General features: G+C 33.9%; 2 protein-coding genes across 3 annotated transcripts in view; both read right to left on the reverse strand.

Moving 5' to 3' along the window:
* The window catches only part of LOC114326447 (uncharacterized), a 407,135-nt gene extending 395,599 nt beyond the window's left edge, over positions 1–11,536 (reverse strand). Inside the window, exon 1 of one of the 2 annotated variants that reach the window (XM_050656792.1) lies at positions 11,293–11,536. The gene's annotated coding sequence lies outside the window, so the exon portion shown is untranslated. The remainder of the gene's footprint in view (positions 1–11,292) is intronic. The other variant, XM_050656794.1, reaches the window with a different exon arrangement.
* LOC126888461 (zinc finger protein 664-like) overlaps positions 1–23,990 on the reverse strand; it is a 365,892-nt gene that overhangs the window by 273,959 nt on the left and 67,943 nt on the right. The window lies entirely within an intron of this gene.

Raw genomic sequence — 23,990 nt, forward strand, 5'->3', positions numbered from 1 at the left:
TTCAGAGTTGTGACTGCATAAACTTCACTGATGATGCATAAGAATGCTGAAATAGTTGCTATATGGAGATGGTAGTCCAACTCTGAATCGAATATAAACAAAACCTGCCTTGAACCCTTTTTAACCTTTTGTAGTGTTTGAAAAGGCCTTTAAAACGAGCACCGTTAAATGTCGGTTACTTACAAACTAAGCGAGATATGGTGCAAAAAAATATATGACTAATGTACTTTAAGGAAAAATGAAAAGTATATACATTTAACTCCTCATCTACCATAATTTAAATGCATTGTTTTCCTTCTACAATACCTTTTAATATATATAGTGTTATTTCTATTTTCAAAAAGTTGAACGGGTTTAAAATGAATGGTTTTTGTAAAAAATGTGATCAAATTATAGAATGAATTTTTAAATTTTCTTAAAAATCTTCCTTTTTCTCCATGTAATTCGAAAATAAAAATATTTCACCCCTGAGAAGTGGTGGGAACTTCCCCCATGATAAAAGCGCCATAGTATATAGGATAGACTTTGAATTAGGAGATTGGGCTACTCCCAAAATTTCATTAAAATCCATGCAGTAGGATAGAATTTGGAGATAATATCTTGTTCTTAATCTCGCGCATTGACTGGCGTAATCGAAATAGAATGAAATGCAAATATTGTAAACTATTAATTTCTCAGAAAAATGAACTAATTTGAAATGAAAGTATCACTATAATATTCTATTGATTTATGCAATAATCTACACATCTATAGTGTGTCCCCGAAATATGGCATCGAACATTTTCTCAAATGCAGGAATTAATGATGCGTAGAACCATAAAATACTTTTAAGTACAGTAGGTGTTTCTAAAATATCAAAATAACGAGCAACTTTGTTATTTTTATAGAATTCCAGTATCTAGTACCATAACGATAATAGATCGGTACGATAAAGTTCTCGGGCGGCCCTTACGTCCAGCGTTTTTCCTCTAATCTTCAATCTCTACTTTGAAAGAATATTTATCGAAGCATTGCACGAAACTGAAAAAAGTATTCTATTAAACGGGAACTGGCTAAATAACATCAGCTATACAGATGACACCATAGTATTTGTGGACAACCTCGAAGACCTATAAGTCCTTAAGAATACCAATCAATCCATACCCAATTTTGTAAATCATGATTTGGGACTTTGGGAGTGCTCCTCGTAACATTCAACGTGTCTTGGTTTGTTTATTTCTAGTGCATCTTTATTGTGATTTTAGTGTAATAACTTTTCCTGCATTATCTACTAGAATATTATTGCTTTTCTTATTAAACAAGCCAGCCACTTCACGAATTGTATTATGCATGTTGAACATGTCATGTTTCATTTCTAATTCTTTCATTTCTGAACATCTATTAGCCATTCACTTTACTTTAGCGACTCTTTGTTTTATTTTTTTATTCCTTTTTGTTTTCTTCTGTATTTGTATACCTTGTCCTTGTCTTGTCTTCTTTGTTCCATAAGGTCTAGTATTTCTTTTATCATCCATTGTTGTTTCTTGAATCTATTAGCCTATTAGTTCCACTATATTCTTCTAGTACCTATCTTGGTCACAAGATAATTTCCATGTTTTCTTAACATTTTCAATTGTTCTCATTTTGGATTTTATTCTTGTTCGACATCTAAAATAGTGAAATTGTTTGCTGATGTTTTCTCTCTATTTGTTTTAGGCTGACTCTTGCATCGGTGACTAAAGTGTTGTGATAAGATCCAGCATCTGCTCCAAGGTATGTCGTAACTCTACTGATGGAGTTTCTGTTGATAAGAATGTAATCTAACACATTTCTTATTATACCTACGTGTTGAATTATGTCCAAGGGCTCTCCAAGTATACAGTCTGCGAGAATGTGGCTTTTAATATGTGTTTGTTACTACCATATCGTCTTCTTAGCAAAAATCAAAGATTATATCCGTCGTTCATTGCTCTCTCCCACGACATATTCCCCTATATAAGATGGTCATTACAAGGGTATTAAAATCGTACATTGTATATTGTAGTCCTGTCGCCAGAGGGGGTACAACGGCCTCCTTTATTCAGATGGACCCAAGTTTTTTGATGTATTTTGACCCGTAGAGACGAATTTTTTGGGTAACAATTGATCTGGATGTCGATAATATTGTTATAAACAAAGAACTTGAGGAATCACATAACAGCGATTTCTCGCAAAACAAAACATTTTTTTGTATTTTTTGGGTCATTCTAAGCAAAAATTGTTCTGACAAGTTTTTTCGTAGGAAGCTTAGTTTTCGAGATAAACGCGGTTGAACTTTCAAAAAATCGAAAAATTGCAATTTTTGAACCCGAATAACTTTTGTTTAAAAAATAAAATAGCAATTCTGTTTACCGCATTTGAAAGTTCAAGTCAAATTATATCGATTTTGATTTATTTACATTGCTAAAAATTTATTTTTTTTTATTGAAGTGCTTGAGTCATGTTTTCAATGATCTCCCATTTAAAATCAAACGAGTAGTTAGAGTAGGTACAAGTGCAAGCGAGGAAATTTCTAGGTAATATGCATTAGAACGCATGCTCTTGAAACACTATGTGTTTATAGCTTTGTTTAACAATAAAAAAATAAATTTTTAGCAATACAAATAGTCAAAACCGATATAATTTAACTTGAATTTTCAAATGCGGCAAGCAGAATTGCTATTTTAGTTTTTAATCAAAAGTTATTCGGGTTCAAAAATTGCAATTTTTCGATTTTTTGGAAGTTCATCCGCGTTTATCTCTCGAAAACTATGCATCCTACGAAAAAACTTGTAAGAATATTTTTTGATTAGAATGACCCAAAAAAAACAAAAAAATGTTGAAATTTGCAGTGCAAATTGTTTTGGGAGAAATCGCTGTTATGCAATTCCTCAACTTCTTCGTTTATAACAATCTTATCGACATCTGGATCACTGTTATCCAAAAAATTCGTGTTCTATGGGTCAAAATACATAAAAAAACTTGGATAAGTCCATCTGAATAAAAGAGGCCGTTGTACCCCCCTGGCGACAGGACTAATATGATTTCGTTTGATTTTAAACTTTTTAACATTATTGTACAGCTGGTTCCTAAAAAAACTGATACGACTCTTTTGCAGAAAAATGGGCAGTGTATTTTGAAGGATAAATACTTATTATTTACATACTGTCACTGTCACTGCTAAATCTTAAAATTTGTCAGATAACTTATTCTGTTCAACCTCAAAAAATGGCTCCACATGCTAGCAAAGAACTAAAAGCAAGAATTGTAACGAAATTAGAAGATGGTTGGTCACTATCTGCCGTAGCGAACCATTTTAACGTAAGCAAAACAATAGTTTTTAATATTAATAAAATATGGAAAGAACAAGAAACTCTCTAAAGAAAGAAAGGATCTGGAAGAACAAAAATATCTACCGCTCATAAAGATCGTACGCTTTTTAAAGATCTTCTAAAGATTAGAAGAGAATCCTTTTGAAGATGCGAAAACTGCAAGAATAATGTCACAGTTTCCGGGAAGAAAGACAACAACTTGGGGCAGAATTAAAGCATCGCATCTTTATGGCTTCAGTACACGTTGGGCCAACTAGTTGGCCAATGAGTTGGGCCAATAAGTTGGGCCAAGTAAGAACAGTGAATACATGGTGATTACACGTTGGTGGAGTTATCAGTCTGCATTAACCTTTCTTGGTGGATAAACTAAAAACAAACTCTGCTTATGGATATGGATGTGGAGACTGTAGCAGCCGCCGCAATTAATTTGTACAACGCGTTCAATGCTTATAGAAAAGTGTACCAAACAAGAGTGATTAAACACAATGGCGCAAACGACGGTGCTTTTACACCGAAAAAAGTATTCATATTAAAACACAACCTTAAAATTAAAAATTAATACTTACAAAAACAGTATCAGTATTGTGAAAAGAGAAAACAAATATTTTAAACTCAACGACAACAACGTGTTCATAATCAAACAGCTGTTTGGCAGATCGCGCAAGTCCCAAAAATCCTTTGATTTGTGCACCAAATACCGACAAAATTCGGTTTGTAGACCAACGCTGACCGCCAATGGCAAACTCATGCCAAGTGGTCCTGTACACGTTGGCCCAACGTGTACTAGCCCCATTTGGTACCGAACTGCAGCAAATATTACTTGTTTATGAATAATTATTACAATTTTTTACTTTTTTTTTTACTTAATAATTATTACAATTTATGAATTAACATATTATGTAATCAGTTGTTTGTCGTTTGTTTGTTTATTTTATTAAGTATTTGTCTGTCATAATAAATATAATATAATGTCAGAAAAATCAAATACACTGCTCAAAATGATCAAATCTTACTAAGAGTCGTATCAGTTTTTTTAGGAACCAGCTGTACACTAAGCTTTATAATACATTCCTTATTAATTAGAATTGTCCACGTTTTAACACGAGAAAGGGTTATATTATGATCTATGACAGTATTAAGCTTTCATTCAGTATTTTTTTTTAAATCAAGCTAATACGGTTGTCAAAAAAAGCCCAAATGTTAAATCAAATTTGTTTCTATTAGTATACAAGTACACAAAAAAATGTGAAAAACAATTTTTCTTATTGGAGACATTGAATATTATCTCCTTTGTATTTACGAACCGCAAAATTAATGCACATATTTTTAACTTACCAACAAAATCGAATTTGTTATGCAAAGTCTTTCAAATCCACAATTTTATTGTATTATTAAATACTAATATGATAAATAGGTAAAATGGAAAGTACCGCAACGTGAGGATTATAATAAATTGAAGATCTAAAATTAATGAACGCATTAATAAATCACATTTCTTTAATGATAATAGATTAAAACTAAACTACATATCGTCGGTTTGGAATAAGAACGCTACAACTCAAAAATTGCCATTTTTGAGGTTTACCCTCTAACCAACTCTAAATGTTAAACTTTATTATGGGAAAAATTGTCAGAAGTTGTACTCATGTAATTACCCCTAAATGGCGACTTATAACAGTTTGACTTTGTCAAACCCATGCATTAAGTCTGTTTTAGACTATAACATAAAATGATATAAGAAAATGGTATACTAAGTTTTGTCACAATGTAAAACAGGAAACAAAATCTGTTAACAGAAAATGTTATACAAATTAGAACATGTCCTATTTGATAACAATTTTTAGTACACAGGCATGCGCAGTTAGGTTATTTTCGTTATACTGTCACATTGGTTCTTTTAAGGTTAACTTTTCTTTTAAGAAATGTTTCAATGGAAGCAGCTGATAATAATAGACTAAAAAGTTCTAAAAATATCACTTAGTAGTCATCCTTGACCGAAGATGGTTGATTGGGTCCTCGGGTAGAGGACCCAATCCATGTTCCCAGAGGTTTAATCCTTTAACATCGGCGTTTAGCCATTTTAAATTTATTTCAACATAATGTAGATTTATTTATAATCACAACCATTGTTTGGTTCTGGGGCTATTTTGCAAGTATTCAAATCACTGATGATGGACCGATAGGTTTGAAAACGTTCTGATGAACTCATTTTATTGAATCCATTGGGATTCTAAAAATTTTTAGTAAATATACCTTTTACATAGAAGTGGTTTTTACTTCATGTTCCAGTTTGGATAATAATAGAGTTTTCTTATCCATCATATAAAATATATCTTTGTAATATAAAATATCAAAGATAAAACTAACTAGTTAAATGTTGAGAAACATGAGGTTAAAATATTGTTAAAAGAAAATAAGAAGAAGAAAATTGAGGTTAACAGTACATGTACCATCACAAAAATATAAAAAAGTACTTTTTTAGGATGTAATGCGCAGAATCACATAACATATTTTAATACCAAAATGTGACAATGTAATACACAAAACTTCTTGTATTAATATTGTACACAATCATTTCATGTAAGTTTTTGTTATACCATTTTCTGTTATAGTCTAAAACAGACTTTACATTTTATGGAAGAGCGTCGCAATATACCTAGTTGTGTTTCAGTTGTTGTGGAAGTTACCACGTGTTTTTTGGAGAACAGTGTTACAAGTTAAAGAAGGAACGTATTTTTTGGGGATTTTGTATTTAATATTTAATGCAAGACAGATACATTTCAGAGTATTTGGGTCACCTGATGAGAGGTCATAAATACGCATTACTTCAAAATATAATGCAAGGAAAAATAGAAGGAAAACGGAATCCAGGCCGTAGAAGAATGTCATGGTTGCGGAATTTGAGAGAGTGGTTTGGCTGCACCACTAATGAACTTTTTAGGTCAGCTGTAAACAAAGTCAGGGTAGCTTTGATGATTTAGAATCTCCGATAGGAGTGGCACAAGAAGAAGAAGAAGTTACATTTCGTCTTAGGTAAGTATTCCTTACAGAATATGTAGACCAGGGCGCATCTGTAAAAATATTAGTACATTTGGACGTTGAGAGGTGACTCAAATTTTTTTGCAGAAATTGCTTGAAAATAAATCAAATAATAATAATTGAGTTATCCTCCCTCTCAAAAAGGTCCGGAACATTGTTTAAATAATCAAAATGTCAAAAAATTAAGGCAAAATTCGATTTTTTTCTTGGTTTTTTCATTATAACTTTAAAAGTATTCATTTCCGAGAAAAGTTGTACTGACATAAAAGTTGCATAATTAAATTTCCTAGAATATAGAATTGGTTAGAAATTTAAAAAATAGTCACTCTTGTTGCAAAATAGCAATAATTGCGAAAAAAAAACATACAAAAACAAGTATTCGCAATTTACGTTTTTCAACCATTTATGCTACACTTAGGACCTTCATATTTCACCCAGAAAAACTTTATGATACAGCAAAATAATACTGTAAATTTCATTTAGATCGGTTCAATAGATTTTACAAAATAAATTTTGCAATCCAGCTTTCGTAAAAAAAATTCATTTTTTCAAAATGTTACAGGACTTAAATTAAAGCAGATAGCAAGTTGAAATTTTATTTGCGTATAGAAGTCTACTTAGTCCAGAAAGCCACTGCGCGTCCGCTAGGAAAAATATTCTAAGTCGGATTTTTTGCACAATCTTACTCAAAAAGGACTCCTTTTAACAAATTTGCATGTTGCCAGTACCAAAAGGTGATCAAAACTTTTTTAAACGTTTTTTTTTTGTTTTTTTCCTAAAATTATTTTTTTTTTGCATGGAAAACAGTTTCTTTAGGTTTTTTGGATGATTCCAAACAGAAAAGGTTTTTAGTGACTTTTCTCTAAAAATGATAGTTTTTGACATATAAGCGATTAAAAATTGAAAAATTGCGAAATCAGCCATTTTTTACCCTCAAAAACTATGTTAAACACTGAAAATTTGAATGTTGCCAAGGTAGGCAGATATTCTTTAAACATCGATTGATGAAATCTCGAAGAGTTTTTTGCAATACAATATTCAAAACTCCTTTGTTTTTTAATTGCTAATCAAGCGTGCGCGACACTATTTTCCACCGGCGACTTTAAGGAAAAATCCCGAAACAGGTCGATTTTATTTTTAAGTTATGATATTGTGGCATATATGGTATACTAGTGACGTCATCCATCTGGACGTGATGACGTAATCGATGATTTTTTTAAATGAGAATAGGGGTCACGTGCTAGCTCATTTGAAAGGTTCTTCAATCCTCTATTCAGTAATATAAACATTTACATAATTATTTATACAGGGTGTCCAAAAAATTTTTATTAAATTAAATTATTTGACAAAAAAAGAAGTAGAAGGACACCCTGTATAAATAATTCTGTAAATGTTTACATTACTGAATAGAGAATTGAAGAGCCTTTCAAATGAGCTACCACACGACCCCTATTCTCATTTAAAAAAGTCATCGATTACGTCATCACGCCCAGACGGATGACGTCACTAGTATACCATATATGCCACAATATCATAACTTAAAAATAAAAATCGAGCTATTTCGGGATTGTTCCTTAAAGTCGCCGGTTTACGAAATAACGAATTTATTCCTTGCATTTGCAACATACTGTCGGTGGAAAATAGTGTCGCGCACGCTTGATTAGCAATTAAAAAACGAAGGAGTTTTGAATATTGTATTGCAAAAAACTCTTCGGAATTTCATCAATCGATGTTTAAAGAATATCTACCTACCTTGGTAACATTCAAATTTTCAGTTTTTCACATAGGTTTTGAGGGTTAAAAATGGCCGATTTCGCAATTTTTCAATTTTTAATCGCTTATATGTCAAAAACTATCATTTTTAGAGAAAAGTCACCAAAGACCTTTTCTGTTTGGAATGATCCGAAAACCCTAAAAAAACTTTTTTCCATGAAAAAAAAATAATTTTAGGAAAAAAACAAAAAAAAACGTTTAAAAAATTCTTGACCACCTTTTGGTCCTGGCAACATGCAAATTTGTTAAAAGGAGTCCTTTTTGAATAAGATTGTGCAAAAAATCCGAATTAGAATATTTTTCCTAGCGGATGCGCAGTGGCTTTCTGGACTAACTGTACCTCTCATTTTCAATTTTGCAAAATTAAAATCGATTAACACCACGGCGTCAGGAATTTTTTTAAATAAACATTAATTATTGTTGCTACGCGCAGGACAGCGGATAGTTTGCTCTGATTGGGCATTCCAATGACCTTTGATAATGATTGATACATTTTAATTTTTATTAAATTTCGATATAAATAAATAAATTTGTTTATTGCAAAATAAAAACACATACTCTATCCTTTGAAATAACACTTTTATTAGCAAAAACTTTCTTTGTTCATATATTTTAACTTAAAAAATAAAAGTTTATTATTTTTAAACATATGCAAATGTTTAAACAATATTTCACAAACAATAATAAAATAAGTTTGATTTTTGTGGAATTAAAATATTAAAATACAACAAAATATAGAGTAAGAAAATAATATATTAGATAAAGTTTGGAAGAAATTTTGGTGGAAATCAACTTGTATGAATCGAACACCGCTGTCCTGCGCGTAGCACCAAAAATTATTGTTTATTTAAAAAATTTCCTGACGCCGTGGTAATTAATCGATTTTAATTTTGCAAATTGCAAATGAAAGGTACAGTACACTTCTATAAACAAAAAAAAATCAACTTGCTATCTGCTTTATTTTCAGTCCTGTAACATTTTGAAAAAATAATTTTTTTTTGGGAAAGCTGGATTGCAAAATTTATTTTGCAAAATCTATTGAACCGATCTTAATGAAATTAACGGTATTGTTTTATGTATCATAAAGTTTTTCTGGGTGAAATATGAAGGTCCTAAGTGTAGCATAAATGGTTGAAAAACGTAAAATGCGAATACTTGTTTTTGTATGGTTTGTTCACAATTGTTGCTATTTTTCAACAAGGGTGACTATTTTTTTAAATTTTTAACCAATTCTACATTGTAGGAAAAATTGAGCAACTTTTATGTGAGTACAACTTTTCTCGGAAATGAATACTTTTAAAGTTATAATCAAAAAACCAAGAAAAAAATCAAATTTTTCCTTAATTTTTTGACATTTTGATTATTTAAACAATGTTCCGGACCTTTTTGAGAGGGAGGATAACTCAAATATTATTATTTGATTTATTTTCAAGCAATTTCTGCAAAAAAAATTGAGTCACCTCCCAACGTCCATCTCAAAACAGATGCGCCCTGGACTAATGTGCGTTTATATAGAATTATTATGAGCAATACAGCAAACATTTCAACAAATTTTGGGAAAACTGTTACAAATGCTAATTACAGGTAGAAAGGTGAGAACAAGAAAGGTCTTTCTATTTATATTTAAATGATAATAATGGGCTCTTTAATCTTGTAAACGATTTTACCTCTTATTTTTTACCTTACCAAAATTATAATGAAAACTAGCTCATTAATATTTTAAAACGTGGCTCCTGAAAATTAGGACTTTTCGACTTGTAACGTTCTTCTTCCAAACAAACGATATATTAAAAATATACAGTCTGTTCCAACGAAAATTTGATCCTCTCCCCAAAAACTCAGAAATCAAGAGCTTCTTCAAAATTAAAAAAAAAACACGTTAATTTATATTGGGAAGGGGACGAATTTTCATGCAAAATTCATGCCCTCACATGCGGTGTTGAACAATGTGGCATAGAAGATGTTTTTGAAAGTGGTAAGCATTAAAATTAGTGTAATATTTAAATAAAATAGAAATAAACTGTTTAAAGTATATTTATTTCGTTGAAATCATATAATAGAAGTATAACTTCTTATATGTGCGTACAAAGTACACACACATTCTTTTTTTTTTAATAGCAAGTGGGGTTGTGCAAAATAAATAGAGGATAGTGTAGAGACAAAAAATACTTTTTAAATTATGTGCCACTCGACTACACTTGCTGTTTAAAAAAACTGACTGAAAACTACATTTGAGGGCATGAATTTTGCATGAAAATTCGTCCCCCTTCCAATATACAAATTGGCGTGTTTTTTTAAATTGTGAAGACACTCTTGGTTTCTGAGTTTCTGGGAGGGGGGGGGGGAGTCAAGTTTTCGTTGGAACACACTGTATATTAACATATAATGAAAATTCCGCATAGATTATAACAATATTGTATCCATGTGAAATTTTTAAGCAATACTATTTGAAAGAACGATAAAATCCTTTATAAAAGGTATATTTGTTAAAATCCCTATAAAGGGCTACATCACAGAACAGAACTAGTTTTCGATCGGATGACCGATCATTATCAGTGTTTACGTGAATCTAACATGCTAACCACCAAAGCCCCCTTCATGCACTCTTGTCTTCAATTTATATATTTATTATTATCTCTAAACAATGATGAGAGCATGACATAATCGTATCTATTCATTTCCTTTGATCTAAATATAGAGACCAAAATTTTGCGAATTTTTATAATTGCATAATCGGATATTAAAAAAAGTAGTTTATATTGTATGATAGAAATGTTAAAAAAATTAAATTAAACCATTTAAATCTCTCTCCAGAAACTTTTTCAGTACCTACCTAATTATACAATTCAACTGCTAATTATCTATTATTTTGAAATATTATGAAACAGGACCACAAAACTATTAGCCAAAAATTATTTTAAAATACACCTAAGTATATGTTATGACATTTGAACGATATTTTATTATTTACTATAGTACCTATTAGTGTCACTTTTTATAATATATTCAAAACTTTAACTAGATCACAATCTGGCATCGACTGTTCATCGAATATTTAGAAATTTATCCTATTAATTACATTAATTCTTGCCGCTTGACCGAGTTGTAATTCGATATAACCTACACTTTACAAAATGTAAATACTACTTACCTTTTTTTATCTGCAATCAGCACTTACAAACTCTCCAGAAACCACAAAAACGACTCAAAGAAGAAAAACACGGTCGAATTTTAATCGGATATTAAAAATGTCCACTTTTTGCTGTCAGGTTTCAATTAATTGAAGCTTATTATCTTATTTTTCGGTAAAATTTCACCTGTACTAGATACACGCACGAAACACGGACTTGCGGCGACACACTGTCCGTAGTCCCCCTTTCTCGGTTGTCACTGCGATACTAAAAGAAACAAAATACAAAACAACTCACGAAAGGTGTACACAAATGGGTAGATAGTTGTGTCTCTCGTAGTCGTATAGTATCTGACCGACCTCTTAAGCCCGTAGTCCGGTCGCACTAGAGCTTCTTTCGGAAATAATAAATACAGATAAGTTTATGTTTTACCCGCGACAATTTATTGTGGTCATAATAATCATTAAATAGAAGTAGGTTGAATGCTAGAATACATGGAATCTATAGGAATAACAAATTTTTAAGAAACGCTTTTCTTTAGTTACGAGTGACTAAAATTAAAAATATATAAAAATCAACTAAAAAGCAAAAAATAAAAAAAATGAAAAAATCTAACACATCCGTCAAAGAAAAGCGTGGCGCCTGTTCATCGAATAAACGGTTTTCGCCCCACGCTTTTCTTTAACGAATGTGTTAGATTTTTTCCTTTTTTTTAATTTTTTTTGCTTTTTAGTTGATATTTTTATAATATTTTTAATTTTAGTCACTCGTAACTAAAGAAAAGCGTTTCTTAAAAAATTTTTTTTCATATTTTTTTATTTTTTACTTTTTAGTCTTACACTTTTCAAACATTAAAATATATCGTCATGTTTATTAAAATATGTATTATGTATCATGTTTATTAAAATAGTCGGAATCGACCAAAAATTTGAAACTTTATTGTTTATTAATGAAGCATAACGTAAACAATTAACGTAAAAAGTGAAATTATGTATTGTTCATATCATTAGCTATACTTCTTCTTCTTCGTCTAGCCATTCACGTCCACATCTGAACATAAGCCTCTTCAAGTCTTCCTTTCCATTGTTTTTTGTTGTACACTACTTGTATCCAATTTTTCCCGGCAGTTCGTTTCAGATCATCTGTCCATCTCATAGGAGGTCTGCCTCTGGGTCTTTTGTGTTCGTGTGGGCTCCAGGTTAGAATTGTCCAGCGTATTCCCATTTCAATTTTAGTGATTTTTGTACCACATCGGTGACTTTGGTTTTCTGTCTTATCCATGTGTTTGTTTTTCTGTCCTTAAGTGATATGCCAAGCATTGCTCTTTCCATCGCGTGTTAAGTGACTCTGAGTATGTTCATATTCTTTTTTGTGATTGTCCATGTTTGTGCCCCATATGTTAATATCGGAATAATGCATGCATCAAAAACTTTAGATCTAAGATGTAGTTGAATTTGCTGATTTCTGAGTATATAGTTCAGTTTACCGAATGCTGCCCATGCTAACTTTCTTCTTCTTTTTATTTCTTCCGTTTGAATTTCCCTATTTAGTATTATTTTTTGTCCTAAGTATACAGGGTGTAACAAAAATACAGGTCATAAATTTAATCGCATATTCTGGGACCAAAAATAGTTCGATTGAACCTAACTTACCTTAGTACAAATATGCACGGAAAAAAAGTTACAGCCCTTTGAAGTTACAAAATGAAAATCGATTTTTTCCAATATATCGAAAACTATTAGATATTTTTTATTGAAAACGGACATGTGGTATTCTAATGGCAGTAGTATTTAAACAAAAAAAATTATAATGAAACTTGGACACCCCATAAAATTTTTATGGGGGTTTGGTTCCTTTAAACCCCCCAAACTTTTGTGTACGTTCCATTGTAATTATTATTGTAGAGCCATTAGTTAAACACAAGTTTTTAAAAACTTTTTTGTCTCTTAGTACTTTTTTCAAAAGTCAGTTTTTATCGAGATATTTGAATATTTGTCAAATCCACCACATATTTGTATATGGTAAAGTACGTTTATGGAGACTTGGTAATAATATGAAAATTTATTTATGATTTACATTTTTAAGTATATTTTGAACCATATTAAAAAAGAAGCCATATCTCGATAAAAGATGCTTTATCAAAAAAATACAAAGAGGCAAAAAAGTTTTAAAAACACTGTGTTTAACTAATGGTACCGCAGTAATAGTTTAATTAGAACGTACACAAACATTTGGGGGGTTTAAAGGAACAAAACCCTCATAAAATTTTTATGTAAACATATTAAAAAAGAAGCCACAACTCGATAAAAACTGCCTTATCGAAAAGATACTAAGAGGCAAAAAAGTTTGGCAGGGTTTAAGGGAACAAAACCCCCATAAAATTTTTATGGGGTGCACAAATTTCACTATAATTTTTCTTTAAGATGTTCTTTCCATAAGAATGCTACATGTCCATTTTCAACAAAAAACCTCTAATAGTTTTCGATATATTCAAAAAAATCGATTTTCATTTTGTAACTTCAAAGGGCTGTAACTTCTTTTGTGTGCATATTTGTACTAAGGTAAGTTAGGTTCATTCGAACTATTTTTGGTCCCAGAATATGTGTATTTTTGTATTTTTGTTACACCCTGTATATATTCTTCAACTTTTTCTATAACTTTGTTGTTTATTATTGTCATCGTTTCTTCGGAGTGCATGACTTTTGTTTTGTTTAAATTCATTTTCAGTCCTATTTTAGAAGATTCTGTGTGTAGTTCTGAAAGCATGGTTTGCAGTTCTTGTAGGTCAGTAGCTATCAAGATTATGTCATCCGCAAATCGTAGATTACTGAGATAGCGGCCATTGATGTTTATTCCCTTATATTTCCAATTTAGATTTTTAAAAACGTCCTCCAAAACTAAGGTGAACAGTTTGGGTGATAGAGTGTCTCCCTGTTTGGCTCCCCTGTTTAATGGTACAGGGTTCGTGTATTCATTTTCATTTAGGTAGTATGTAGCTGTAGCTTGGTTCATAGTTTCTTTTATTAAGTTAATATATCTGCTGTCTATTCTACAATTTTGCATTGCGTTTATTACGGCCGTGTGTTCTATAGTGTCGAAAGCTTTTTCATAGTCTACAAATGCTATAAAAACTGGAAACTTGTATTCGTTACCTTTTTCTATTAATATTTTTGTGGTTAATAGGTGGTCAGAAGTTGAATAGCCTTTTCTAAAACCTGCCTGTTCATATGGTTGGTATTCATCTAATTTTCTTGTTAGTCGGGTAGTTATGACTTTGGTGAGTATTAGCTATACAATCCGTAAAAGTTTCAAGTTTTTACATTGTAAAAAACAAGAGAATTTAAGCGTTTTCCATTAAAATCGTTTTTTTTATTTAAACAATTAATAAACATGAAAAAAATTTTTATTGACTATTCGTGTATTTTTCCCGCGAATGCATATGTGTGCAAATCTTCATTCATTTGAATTGAAGAAAAGGCAGTCAAATTAACGTCTAAAGATTTGACGCAAACTATTGAACTAAATAAAAGCGTTTAATAATAAAAGGCAGGTTTCGAGCATCTAGTTTATTAAATCTGGCGCAAGTATACTTTCGCTAACTTAGCATCATCAAATTAGCATTTTGTCAAATTAGGAAGATATCCCAGCAAAGTGCAACATCGGCAAGGAATTTAAAAAAAAAATTGAAACTGATAAATACATATGACACACAGGCGCGGATACAGAGGGGGTCAATGGGTCCTTAGACCCCCCTATTATATTTAGTCTATAAATAGTATTATTTTACATTTCTAGAATTGTCCCGCCTTCAGCAAAGAAACATCACTGTTATAAATTATCATTTTGTGTAACTATTTAACGCAGAATGTTTAATTTGAATCATTAATTTATGAATCGATATGTTTTACACATTTTAAACAATGGACAGTATGTTAGCCCATGTGGCAACATTGAAACTTCATTCAATATAATTTATTCACTGTTGTAATTCGGTTTGGGTGTATCAAAACTAGAGGTATTAAAAGACAATCAGATCCAAAACGACTATGTAATTCCGATATGGATGTATATCCCAAGAAAGCATCAAATATCTTACCGGGGGCTGCCAAGCGTTTGCTGCAACTGGCATGACTCAGTAGGAAAGATCGTTCATTAAGAGATAAATAACTATCAAAGTGGGACTTCTCCAAACCAACCATATCCCATATTATCAATACGTCCCTGAGAGTATGCTTGAGAATGACAATTACAAGTTAAACTGGAACTGCAGACCAAACAGTGGCACATAATAGAACAAATCTCATATTAGTTAATAAATTCATGAGAGAAACAACACAACTGATGTGGCAACAATAATCTGCATGTCAAATATAACGAAAAATCGCCAAGTACAGAGATTTGGAAGTACCCAGACAATACCTCTTAGTCTCTCTACTACTGGAGTAATTCCGAAGAACCTTCTAGAAAACATAAAATAGTTGGGTCTGAATGGACATCTCTATAGACGATGCTGAAAGCTTTACCACTTCCAACGTCCAGATATACAAGAAGATTTTTGAGAGATACCTACTCCAGCAGACCCGGTTACCTAAGGCTCGATAGCACGGAAAGAGCCCCACCAGAGCTCAGTCCTTTTAATACCGTAAGTATCTGGGATGAGTGAATTTTTCCGCTTAACGCCTGTTGCGCTCTTAGTTACTCATTTGGAGTTATAAAATGGTCAAAAACGGATATAGAAAGTCTTCAGCAGATAACAAGAACACTTCCCACAAAGGCACAAAAATATCATCCACTTAGTGCAGTAGAGAGAACAACATTACCGCTGTATCTAAATCTAGAAGGAAGAGGACTTATGGGCATAGGCGAGTAAGTGGACAAGCATATTGCTTATTTAATAACCTATTGAGATTGGGACGTATTGATAACCTTGTTATCAAAACGTCCCAATCACACTGTCCGTAGTCCCCATTTCTCGGTTGTCACTGCGGTACTAAAAGAAACAAATTACAAAATAACTCGCGAAAGGTGTACACAAATGGGTAGATAAAAGGATGGGATGGGATTTTTAGTTGTGTCTCTCGTAGTTGTTATAGCGTTGTTATAGTATCTGACCGACCTCTTAAGCCCGTAGTCCGGTGCAACTAGAGGTTGCCTTGGAAATAATAAATACAGGTTACATCGAAGCGTTTTACTTAAAAATGTGTTGAAGTGTCTCGATAAAAGGAATTTGTGTTTTATCTATGACAGTTGTGTTTAAAATAATCATTGTTTAAAGTGAAAGGTGAAACACCGAGAAAATAACAGCGAACATTAAGATAAATACAAATATATTCCAAACTGAGGTAGCCTAAGGAGATAACCTAAGCTGAGTCCCATAAATCCTGGTCCAAGAGCCGTTTCCCAAGTATACTGGTGACATATTGGTGCCTTCGCATGCCTGGTGTTGGCAGGTTGATTGGCAACGATTCTTCTCCTTACACTCCTATAGTTTCTGCGATATCTTTAGAGCCACCTTTTAAAGCTCCAGCTCCACTAGCAGTTTTGCTTCTACACTTGCGTTACTCTGAAATGCCACCCTCTATTGTCCCGCAAAAAAGGGGAGACTCCATACCTCGAAGAGGCATAGGATTAAAACGAGGTTAAAATAACGTGTCAGATTCACTTATTCCTGTATGTAAGAAATTGCTGTAAGACTTATTAATGTCGATGACAACCCAGTGACCATCAAGAACGAGACAAAAGTAGTAATTTGTGTACATCGATTACGTCCATAATCCGTCAGATGATAACATCCGATAATTCCAACGACAAGTCAGGGCCGTAACTACCATTGGGGCAACCGGGGCAGTGCCCGGGATCCCCGGCCAATGGGGGCCCCGCAGGTGCCTCTTTTTTGGCCGTGCATAGAGTTTAACGAGGAAAATAAAAATATGTATTTTAAGAGCCGATCCCAACGAAATATTTTCAAATGACACAATTTTAAAAAGACCTTACAGGGGCACCCTAGAACTGAACATAAAGTTTTAATTCTTCACTGGAGAAATTAGTATTTTCGACTAAAATGCAATTGGAACAGAACCCTTAGAGGGGCCCCTGAGGCCTGATCTGAGCTGTGGCTCCCAAGACCTTAACAAAAAAATTTAAATTAATACTCAGGGAATTAGTTATTTCGGCGTAATAAAACCTAAAATGCCATTGGAATAGGGCATCCATTGTGACTGAGGAAATTAGTTATTTTTTGGCGAAATAAAAACTAAAATGCAACCGGAATAGGGACCCCAGGTCCCACCTACTTTGTCTTAACCAATTTACCCCAGACCACATCTTGGTACGTGAACGGAACCACATGGTACCACATATTGAAAAGAAAGGGAAGGGTAAGATGGAATGAGCACATTGGAATCAGCCCTACCAGTACCACATCATAATAAATCTAACAGCAGTGACGGTATTCGCCTTCGAGAGTGTCACTGCTGAAGGTACCGGATATCGTTTTCTAATATCCTCGTCAAATAGGATTCTGCTCTCATTACAGCTATATACAATTACTTCCCGACGGCCTCCTCCTTTTTGACATTTTCCTATCTCCGTCAATTTTTCTTCCACTTTTTCCATATCGAATTTTACCGCATTCTTGAATTTCTCTTCCACCTTTTCAATTTTTTGTATCTCTTCAGCAATCTGATTTACCTCTTCCTGCATTTTCTCTAAATAAACCATCATATCTTCATATTTTTCCATTCGGTTTTGAAGTTTCAAGAAATTTCCTTTTTATTGTTTCATTATATTATCTCATTTTGTTTTACTATTTGTTCATTTCGTTGTTTTTCTTTTAAATTTTTTAAAGCGAATAAAAAATAAGGTGATTTCAAAATTTTTTGTGTTCGTCAACTAAAATAGCAATATGTAGGTTCAAGAAACTTCAGTCATGTAATCCATTAAAATGCGTTTTCAAGGGGTTAAATATCAGACATTTTTCCGGACCCCGCATTCCGCTGGGGGCTAAACCCCCAGACCCCCAGATCACCTTTGCCCCGGGGCCCCTAAAATCGTAGTTACGGCCCTGCGAAAAGTCTGACCAAATGGTTGTAGTTGCAGGTCAGTCTCTAATCTAAAAGGAAATTAAGGGAATTTCTTCGGCGGTATCATGACATCTTCATACCGAAAGGAGGAAGGACGGGAAGAATTACCGTTGTCAAACATAAAATTGACACTGGTAATACTAAGCCAATTCGTCAAACAGCTCGACGATTACCACAGGTGAAGAGAGAGTAAGCTGAAAGGATTGTTCAGAAAATGAAGGAAGACTTTAGAAGATAGAATCTTCTAATCTTCTACAAGCCCATGGGTCTCTCTGGTGGTCCTGGCCAAGAAGAAAGACGGAACTACAAGATTCTCTGTAGGCTACCGTTTGTTGAACAATATTGTCAAGAAAACTAGTTATCTCCTGTCTCGTATCGACGACACGTTGGATACATAGGCCAAATGTCGGACTTGCGGCGACACACTGTCCGTAGGTCCCCCTTCTCTGTTGTCACTGCGATACTAAAACTAAAAGAAACAAAATACAAAACAACTCACTAAATATGTACACAAATGGGTAGATAGTTGTGTCTGTTGTAGTCGTATTATATAGTATCTGACGGACTTCTTAAGCCCATAGTACGATGGAACTAGAGATTCTTTTGGAAATAATAAATACAGCTAAATGTATGCTTTACCTGTGACAATTTTGTTCAAAATAATCATTGTTTAAAGTGAAAGGCGTTAATTAAATACCGAGAAAATAACAGCGATCATCAATATAAATACAAATCTATTCCAAAAGGAGGTATTATCACAGGTGAAAGATTTTGTTTATCTAAATAAGATGCAGACTCAATTTAAGGACGGGTAGCCAGGACCAAAGAAGGATAGAGAACTGCTAGATAGATGGCCGTAGAGGTGTAGGAAGAAAACAAGTTTCTTGGTTAAAAAACATTGATGAATGGACTCAAATATGATGAGATGTCAAATGCAGAACAATTATTCCATATTGCAGAACATCGAGAAGCCTTCGCAATGATGATTGCCAACGTCGGATAATTCTGATATGGCACGCGAAGAAGAAGAAGGCAGGACCAGTTTGGTTTATTAAATTTCGAAAGAAAAATAGACTTACTCCTGTAATAACTTCCTTTAAGACTTAATTATGTCACAACGTGGAATGAAGTAAACACTTCTGTTGTATGTAGGCATATGAATTTATTAAAAATTCTTAAAATTCATTCACAAGGGAGTGGAAGTACAAAACGTTTTCGGTCAAACTGGCCATCATCAGTGTAAACGTTCAGTGTACAAGTAATTGTAACTAGCCACTTCAATAGGTGTAAAACCTCTAAATTACATTATTGTTACATTCTATATTAAAAAGTAGTCGACATAAAGCCGATGTCATAAGATTTTAAAGATCACATGTGAATGAATGTCATCCTTGCTCGAAAATTGCAGAAGGTACTTATGTTCTAGTGAGAGGTTAACGACCAACTCTCACTAGAACACAAGTACCTTGAATTAACCTAAATTTTAAGAATTTTTAATAAATTCATATGCTTACATACAACAGAAGTGTTTACTTCATTCCACGTTGTTATATTGAAGGTATACAACCAACTACAGGGTTTACCCCTTTTTAAAGTTTTGATTATGTCAATGACTACCCAGTGAGCATCAAGAAAGAGACAATAGTAGGAACTTGTGTACCCGTGACGTCCATAGTCCGTCAGACGACAACATCCGATAATTCCAACGACATGTTCGACCAAATGGTTGCAGTTGCAGGCCAGTCTCTAAATCAAGTGGAGAAAAGGAAATTAAGGGAATTTCTTCGGCGGTATGGTGACATCTTCGTACCGAAAGGAGGAAAGACGGGAAAAACTACTGTTGTCAAACATAAAATTGACACTGGTAGCGCTAAGCCAATTCGTCAAACTGCTCGACTATTACCGCAGGTAGAAATTGACCAAGTGGATAAGGAGAAGATAGTATTCATCACTGGATCTGGATTGTGGCAATTCAACTTTATGTCATTTGGACTTTGTAATGCTCCTGCGACACTTAAGGGGAAAATGTCGGTCTTGCCCCGACACACTGTCCGTAGTCCCCCTTTCTCGGTTGTCACAGCGATTCTGCGATACTAAAAGAAACAAAATACAAAACAACTCACGAAAGGTATACACAAATGGGTAGACAGTTGTGTCTTTCGTAGTCGTATAGTAACTGACCGACCTCTTAAGCCCGTAGTCCAGTCGCACTAGAGCTTGCTTTGGAAATAATAAATACAGGTAAATTTATGCTTTACCTGTGACAATTTTATTCAAAATATGTAGCTTTTTTACAGGCCTTTTAGGCCCAGAGCTTTGTTGTTCTTTTTCATAGCTTTCTGTTATTTGTCAACTTATTCTGTTATTCTCTTTTCTTTTAGGTCTTCTATTACCGGCTCTCTCCATCGCTTTCGTGGTCCTCCTCTCTTTTTTTATAATCTGGTACCATCCACGCTATTTTCTTGACAACTCTGTCATCGTTCATTCTTTCTATATGGCCCAGCCACTGCAACTTTCTTGATTTTATTACGCTATCTATTTGTGGTTCTTTGTGATATTATAAACTTCCTCTTTTGTCCGTCTTATATACCCTACCTCTGTTCTCTTCTCTCCTAATATTCTTTCCCATCTTCTTACTGTTTCTTTTGTTGTTTGGTTGAGTATCCATGTCCATGTATTCAAAATAATCATTGCTTAAAAGTGAAAGATGTTAATTAAACACCGGAAAAATCACAGTCACCATCAATATAAATACAAACCTATCCCCAAAATAAGGTATTATCAAAGGTGGAAGATTTTGTTTAACTAAATAAGATGAAGACTCAGTTTAAGGGCGGGTAGCTAGGACCAAGGAAAAATCTCGGGAAAGAGAAATGTGGGACGTAGAAGGATTTCCTGGTTGCGAAATTTAAGGGAGCGGTATGGGTGCAGTTCAATACAGTTGTTCAGAGCTGCAGCCAACAAAGTTAAGATTGCTGTGATGGTAGCCAACCTCCGATAGGAGACGGTACTGCAAGAAGAAGAAGCCAGGACCAGATTAATTTATTACATTTCTAAAGAAAAATAGACTTATTCCTGTAAGAAATTCCTGCAAGACTTATTAATGTCAATGACTACCCAGTGACCATCAAGAAAGAGACAAAAGTAGAAACTTGTGTATCCGTGACGTCTATAATCTGTCAGACGACAACATTCGATAATTCCAACGACAAGTTCGACCAAATGGTTGCAGTTGCAGCTCAATCTTTAATTATGCGGAGAAAAGGAAATTAAGGGAATTTCTTCGGCGGTATCGTGACATCTTCGTACCAAAAAGAGGAAGAACTATTAAAGTTGTCAAACATAAAATTGACACTAGTAGCGCTAAGGCAATCCATCAAAAAGCTCAACGATTACCACAGGTGAACAGAGGAAGCTGAAAGGATTATTCAAGAAATGAAGAAAGGCCATGTAGTAGAAACTACTACGAGCCCATGGGTCCCTCCGGTAGTCCTATTCAAGAAGAAAGACGGAACTACGAGATTTTGTGTGGACTACCGTTTGTTGGATAACATTACCAAAAAGATAGTTATCCTCTGCCTGTCTATCAGTGGATAAGGAGAAGACAGCCTTGGAAGGGAGAGATGGAGCCATGGAATCACGACGAGGAGGTTGGCAGATGAATCATAATTGGAGGAATTGGTTACTTCTGCTAAAGAAATTCCCGTGAGATTGATTAATGTCAATGACTACCCGGTGACCATCAAGAAGGAGACAAAAGTAGGAACTTGTGTACCCGTGACGTCCATAATCCGTCAGACGACAACATCAGATAGCTCCAATGACAAGTTCGACCAAATGGTTGCAGTTGCAGGCCAATCTCTAAATCAAGTGGAGAAAAGGAAATTAAGGGAATTTCTCCGGCAATATCGTGATATATTCGTACCGAAAGGAGGAAAGACAAGAAGAACGACAGTTGTCAAACATTAAATTGACACTGTACCGCTAGGCCAATTCGTCAAACAGCTCGACGATTACCACAGGCGAAGAGAGAGGAAGCTGACAGGATTTTTCAAGAAATGAAGCAAGACGGGGTGATAGAACCTTCTACGAGCCCATGGGTCTCTCCGGTGGTCCGGGTCAAGAAGAAAGACGGAACTACGAGTTTCTGTGTGCACTACCGTTTGTTGAACAATGTTACCAAGAAAGATAGTTATTCTCTGCCTTGGATCGACGACACGTTGGACACATTGGCTGGAAGTAAATTGTTTTCTGCGTTGGACTTAAGTCTGGATATTGGCAAGTAGAAATGGACCCAGTGGATAAGGAGAAGACAGCCTTTACCAACGCAGCTAGATTGTGGCAATTCAACTTTATGCCATTTGGACTCTGTAATGCTCTTGCAACATTTGAGAGGCTTATGGAAAATGTCGAACTTGCCGCAACACACTGTCCGTGGTCCCCCTTTCTTGGTTGTCACTGCGATACTAAAAGAAACAAATACAAAACAACTCACGAAAGGTATACACAAATGGGTAGATAGTTGTGTCTCTCGTAGTCGTATAGTATCTGACTGACCTCTTAAGCCCGTAGTCCGTTGGAAGTAGAGCGTCTTTTGGAAATAATAGATACAGGTAACGTTTTACCTTAATGTGTCGAAGTGTCTCGATAAAAAGAGTTTATGGTTTACCTGTGGCAATTGTGTTCAAAATGTTCAAAAGAGATGAATTTAGTGGTTTACAAATGAAGTAAAGATAACAGCTAAGAAAATACGAGATGCCTATATAATATATAAGATACGTGGAGAGATGTCTCTATCACACTACCTAGCTACGGCAAGGTCGAAACAGAAGTCGAAGAACGTCAAGATCGAAGAAGAAGATAGCAAACAGAGCCGCATGTTGCCTGAATGAAACAATATGGAAGAATAAAAATATCGGGAAAGAAATAAAAGGCAGAATTTACAAAACAGTCATCAGACCAATTATGATATACGCGGCAGAAATACGATCTAATACAGACAGGTCAAAGAGAGTGCTGGAAACAGCAGAGATGCAAAGACATAAAAATCGATGGTAAGACATTATGGGGCAGAGCTAAAAGTAATATACGACGAGGATGCCAGGTGGATAACATCAAGAAATGGTTAAGAAACAGAAGAGTAGAACGAATCACATAAGCCGAATGACAACAAATAGAGTAGTAAAGACGGCGAGAGATGGTTCTCCAATAGGAAGACGATCAGTGGAAAGACCACGAAAAAGATGGAACGACAACTTACTGGAGGCACATTGAAAAACAGACAGAGTCATGTATATACAAAAAGAATAAGATATATAAAATGTATTGTGTATAACTATATACTAAACTCGTCGAATCCTGAAGATATCTATAATAAAGGATCTTCGAAATAATACTCACACAGCTCAATGATTTTCTCTTCCAAATCCTGAAAGTCTAAACGATTACTTAGTTAATGTGAGTAAAAATATAACATCAACTATTTTGCCGCAACAAGATCACATTTCCTATCTCCCTAATTCAAGAAATGTCTCGAATTTATTCTTTTTAAGACCAGTCGATAACTCTGAACTGATCCAAACAATCAATAGTATCAAAAGCAAATCACCCTGTAGTACTGATGGACTATCTATAAA

The sequence above is a fragment of the Diabrotica virgifera genome, chromosome 7 (genome assembly GCF_917563875.1).
Source record: "Diabrotica virgifera virgifera chromosome 7, PGI_DIABVI_V3a".
Taxonomy (NCBI): Eukaryota; Metazoa; Arthropoda; class Insecta; order Coleoptera; family Chrysomelidae; genus Diabrotica; species Diabrotica virgifera.